Here is a 6052-nt window from a genome sequence, read left to right on the forward strand (position 1 = left end):
GGCATGTAAAAAGTTATGTAAAGGGGGTTTAGAAGCAAATACCTTGAATATTGTGTGTGATTCATATGGAGTTAAAGTTTGTTAAACAGGTATGCTGATTTATTTTCATTGATTATATCTTCTATTGTAGACAGCTATTTACATATCGTCGGCATTTCTCCTTTTATTCGTGTGTGTGTATTGTTGTTGTTGTTTAACGTCCCATTCGAGAATTTTTCATTCATATAGAGACGTCACTGCATACTGGTGAAGGGCTTCAAATTTAGACCTATACTCGGCACTCAGGGTCGTTGAGCAGTGAGGGTTCGTTATCGTGCCAGCGCCTACCGTGACAAGGGGTCTACGTAAAAAAGGTCATACCCGAAAGACCCGTGACTTTAACTTTAATGCCGGGCGCTTGGCGAAGGAACAGTCACTACCTTTGTTTACGTCTTAAGTTTGACGCGGCGCGGCGAACGAGAATCGAACCCGGGCCTCCCGATCACGAAGCGAACGCCCTACCACTAAGCTACCGTGACCGGTCTGTCATTCTTGACAACAATAATGCAAAAGAACAACACTAAGCTGGATTACTTCAAAACATAAGATTTGTACAGATCGAAAGCTTGTGTTCTATAAAACTTGAAAAGTGTTGCTAGAATATGAAGTAAACATGGTTTGAAGAAATATCTCGGGTTATATGTATATAATGCAAAACATCAGGTAAAGTTTCGTGCGAATGTGTGGGATAATTATTTTCCCCGACCGGACAGTGGGATTCTAGCACCATTTTTTAGGCATCAGAAATTTTTTTTATAACTATTTTATTTACTCAAAAAAATAATTAAACCCCGGGGTAGTGTTGTTCTGTTAATTTTTTATTGAGAAATATTTTACTATAAATAGCAGTCACGTGATGACTTTGTGGTGGTGCACTTCTTGGCCTCAGACACTATGTGGTCTTTATGCAAAAGTTAATAATAATTGACGTTTTATCGGCGGCTTTGATAAATTATCAAACTTAATTTTCTTTAAAAAGTCTAAATTCACCGAGAAATGATTTGAATGCTTCCTTAACACACCCGCGCCTGAAAGTGATAGGTGAGAGACCTGCCAGGGAAGAGCCTGGTTTGGTGTCTTAGGTGGTCGAAGACTTTTAAGGAGGGAGGAGTGTGGCGGTCAGACGGGTTCGATCGCCATTGGCCATATTGCTAAGTTAGTAAAGTACCTGTGTGGAGATTCAGGGGCCTGGGTTCAGGTCTTGTTCGTCGCAATTTTCTCCTCTCTTGTTACATTTGGTTCCGTGCCATACCCTGGAATTGACAGGTAAGAGACCTACCAGGGAAGAGCCCATGTTGATATTTTCGGGGTTCGAAGACCATTTAGGAGGGAGAAATGTGGCGATGAGATTGGGTTCGATCGCCGGTGGCCAGATAGCTCAGTTGGTACGCAGCTCTGTTAAGGCTGCATAAAGGGGGCGGGGCCTAATTTATACGGGAAAAGTTTACTGTGACATCACACAAATATAGCAATTCCTCACAATAACAGAAAATGAAATAATTTGCGAATATAAAGTGCATAAGAGTAATGAACTACATCAAAACTTACCACTGCATTCATTTTTGTCGCTAGTTAAATCCCACACAGCAAGATATAAACAAGTCACTGATCGCAATGCACTTGTCGACATGATGTCATCATGGTAAAGTTTGACGCATTTTATGTGCAGTGAGAGGCGGATCAAGTAATTTTTTTCACAGTGAAAATTTTAAAATTAAACAGAATATTATTTGAAAATTTTAGGTAGACCATTAATACAAATCTGAAACGTTTGTTTAGTGCCATTATTTAAAAAATATAGAGAGAATGTATTGAATTAATTCTACTGTGTTTTTGTCTACAGGGTGTGCATGTTTCACGCCGAGGTGTCTCATTAAATCGCCTTTTTGCAAGGGCATACACTTAATAGATCTTGACCATTTTTTGAATACACATAATGCACATATTCCTTAACTTGAAAAGTGCTGCTGCTTTCCTGAAATCGATAGCATAACTTAATAAGTACATAAAATACTTGGTAAAGGTCACACATATTTCGACATTAGCAAGATAACTTGAAATTTAAACTAATAAAATGCGAATTCTATTTAAAGCAGCAGCACTTAAGTTTTTTTTGATATAGAAAATAATATGAAAAAAACCCCTAGTGGTAGACTTTCTTGTGCCAAGAGGTTAATTGATTCATTCCCTTTTTGCCTTTGGGACAAAAGATAGTCACACTCAGAGATGCAATAAATTTGTGATTGTCTACCTACGTAATTGACATACATAAATAAAAGCGGTCCTTATAGAGACCCCTTGATGACTCAAAGGTGTAAAGATTGAAAATAATTGTTGTGTCCTATCACAAAAAATCTGTTTTTCTCCATCTATAGCTGTAACGTTTACTATTTATGCGTATGTCGCAATGTTCTGACAAACTGTTGAATGACCTGGTAAAAACCGCTTTACATTTATTAAAATAAAGAATAAGTGAAAATAATTATATACATATTTAAATATATAGAGGATATTCAATGTTTCGTTGTTGGATATGGAATTTATTTCACGAGTGAGTGGGACAGAATTTTTTTAATATATTCACGAGTGCGAAGCAAGGGTGAAAATATAAAAAAATTCTGTCTCACGAGTGAAAAAACATTGAATTTTCTGTTTATTACATTTTCTTTGATTTATCTTTGCCTCTGTCTTTTCTTAACACAGTGTTAGTCTTATAGGCTGTGAAGTCATAGTTGAGCGCTTGAAAGTTATAGCCTAACAATTGTGAGATTGAAAACATTGTAAAATGGATGCATCAAGATGGTTTACTTACTATCTCTAGCTTATGGCAGGCCAGAACTTATTTTTACTTTATTTTATATCCTTTCACGCTGTGACAGAATATCGTTCTGGTATCCTTTCACATTGTGAAAGAATATCACTTTTATTCAATAAATAAATCACAGTATTTCATTATTGAAAGTGTAATAAACACGCTCGATAAATTTACTTATACAACTTAATAATGATACTACTTCTTTTCTAATAAAGGAAGTACATTTATTTAGCTACATGTACCTTCCACTTTTTAGGAAATACAAATTCCTTTAAAGATCTATGGAACAGAATACACAAAGGAATTGAGACGCTTAAAATGGCAGCTTTAGACATTTCATTACCTATAGTCCTATGACTTTGTTCACAGATGGATAAGATTTTTTTTTATTATGTCATGCCACATCAAAGATTAAGCACAGTATTACACAATAAAAAAAGATGACATGGCCAGTTCGTCACCATGCAATGACAATATCGAAGTAAAAATGTTATTTGACGTTCAACCTTGCCAATATTTCCATATGTAATGAGTACGTGACCATTTTCTTTATGGTCCTCGAGCTGTGGTACCTAGCTTTGGTTTTCAAATCCTTAATGTAAAGTTCCTAGTAAATTTTAGAAGTTTTGATTCTTGTGTTGATATGTTTTAGTTGGTCGGAAATCGGACTTATAAAACAAGTATTTGAAGAAACTTTACTTTTTTTTTTGGGGGGGGGGGAGCGAAATTCCTTCTCATGTGAATTATGCCACCTGTTCACAGTCGTGTAGACATTTTTAGAAAAAACGAGATACAATAAATAAAAAAAAAATAGATTTAATTATTAAATCAAAGGTCCCTTCAAGATTGTTTAAAGGGCTTGTACACAGATCTGAGGTTAATATTTTCTACAATTCTCAGTATAATATCACGTTATATGTAGTTAGAGCATATCACGCCGAAATATTCAAAATGCATGTTTATAAACTTCTTTTATCCGGATAATATTAAAACTTCGAATTCCGGAACTCGTTGGATTGCAAGATAACCTTGCACTTTCACGAAGTAAACTTTATCCTAAATACTTAAAAAAGTAGATATTTTTTGTGAAGTAATGAGAAATATATAAACTATAATCCAGAATATTCAGAGTGGAAATGTGAGAAGCAACACCAATCCACGTGTATTGTCTGTCCATGTTCACTGATGTGTGCAGAGTAAACAAACAGAACTCAACCGGTAAACTGTAAACAGTAACAATTACAGAGCTCGTGCCCTGTTTATTACAAAAACAAGTGTATTACGTGATGTAAAGAATGCCGTTGTCATTGAATTCTAAGAATATTCATGTAAATTCAATTCATTGAATTGATTTCATTTCTTGAATAAACATACAAATTTAAAATGTAAACAATGCAACCGTGTCACGGCCCCACGACTGCTTTAAGATTGTGTAAAAGTATAACTTTTACAACGGAATTATGATAAAAGTGAAGGAATATATACAGTCATGTTTGCCTTCAATGTCGGAAAACATTAACGCATTAAATATTCTAAATTTCTAAATATCTACAATTTTCAGAGATCAATGAGATTTTATTTAAATGTAATATATAAATTACCTAGACCCACTGCTGTATGAATAAAAGTAACTCCAATAAAAATAATCAGAAGTAAAACTTTCATGGCGTCCAATGTCTTCGTTGGCTACATTTCTTGTTTTATAGAAACTTTGATAAGAGCCATTCATTTATATTTCCTGTTTTATCTCTTTTGTCGGTTATTTGATATATCAAGTTAAAATTGTCAACGTTAAAGGAAGCACTGATACAAAAGATACAAGGAAGAAGTTTGAGTCCATGAGTCCCCATAGCCTTATTGTCAAGTGCCTTTATTTCAAAAATAAGGTCCTTATTTGTGTTTGTAAGCTTAACAGGTAGAATGGTATCTCTGTAGCCACAATTTTGTGGAGTTGGCTCTTTCGATAAGATATATTTATAGACTTGTAGATTGATATGCAGGTGTTTAAATCTGTTTCATATTTGGATTTATGCCAGAAAAAAACCCTTTAATAGCAGCCAGATAATAAAACTTTACGTGATGACGTCAGCTTTTCTGTCGTTAGCTTTTCTTATTTAAATAGCAATATACCTTTATCACCTGCATATTGAGTTATTGTGTCCCTGTTGATTCGATATGCAAGGGCATACTGTTGTTGATGATACAAGGATATGAACATTCCTATTCAAAGTAAATATTTCACAAGATCTGTGATAGAAACAACAACTTTCTTAGCAAATGTACTTTATTGTGACGTCCAATGGTGACTGGTGTTTATATATTAATTGTTAGACTTTCATTTTATCCTTCAATTGTCTACGGATATATCTGATTGCTTGATTATTACAAAGAGCACACGGTAGATTTGTCCGGTAGACCGGGAATGTTCATTTCTTCAAAGCACCTGATCCCGCCTTTGATGATAATAGAATGCCATGTTTGCTTTACTCTCTATTTGTACTGCTCCAGTAGATATTTTGAGATTGATAATCGTTCGTTATCTTCATATTTTAAAAAGTTTCTGTATTAAAGACACGTTCTCTCTATCCTACTAAAAGACATGATTCTTCATATAAACAGTATTTTCTGCTTTTGTTTTTGCCATAGCAATTGCAAATATAAATTAAAATGTAAATTTATACATTTCACATAGAATTCAGAATTCACCTATATCTTAAGATCTTTGCAATTGCAGTGGGAAATGGCGTTTTATGTCATTTTGATTTGTCTTAAATATCAATATTGTAATACTGTATGACAAAATATTCGTTATGAAACTAAAGCACAATAGTTTGTTTAAATTCTCTGTAAATATAGTACAGTGACTGTCTTAAAAGGTTGCCAAGAGTGCGCCCGGTCTAATATTAAAAGATGAAACACTTTTTAAAAAGACTGAGCTACCGTGATAGTCTGTTTTTAAAAGAATCAATACAAAGAACAGAAAGAAGTTAATGTGCTAGTACAATGTAGAGACATAGTACTCGTCTTCCCGTATCTTTGACCTTATGCTTTCTCAGAGAAGACATTTTAGCACATTGAACGATACAGTATCTTCGATAATCTGTAGATTTTCTTTCATGTTTGCAATTACTTTTAATATCAAATTTTCATCGATGAAAAACTGTTATATTTTTTGTGGTGATATTGTATAAGTTAAAT

Source organism: Saccostrea echinata, unplaced genomic scaffold (genome assembly GCF_033153115.1).
Source record: "Saccostrea echinata isolate AGI-Se365-2 ecotype Australia unplaced genomic scaffold, CSIRO_AGI_Sech_v1 ptg000005l, whole genome shotgun sequence".
Classification (NCBI taxonomy): domain Eukaryota; kingdom Metazoa; phylum Mollusca; class Bivalvia; order Ostreida; family Ostreidae; genus Saccostrea; species Saccostrea echinata.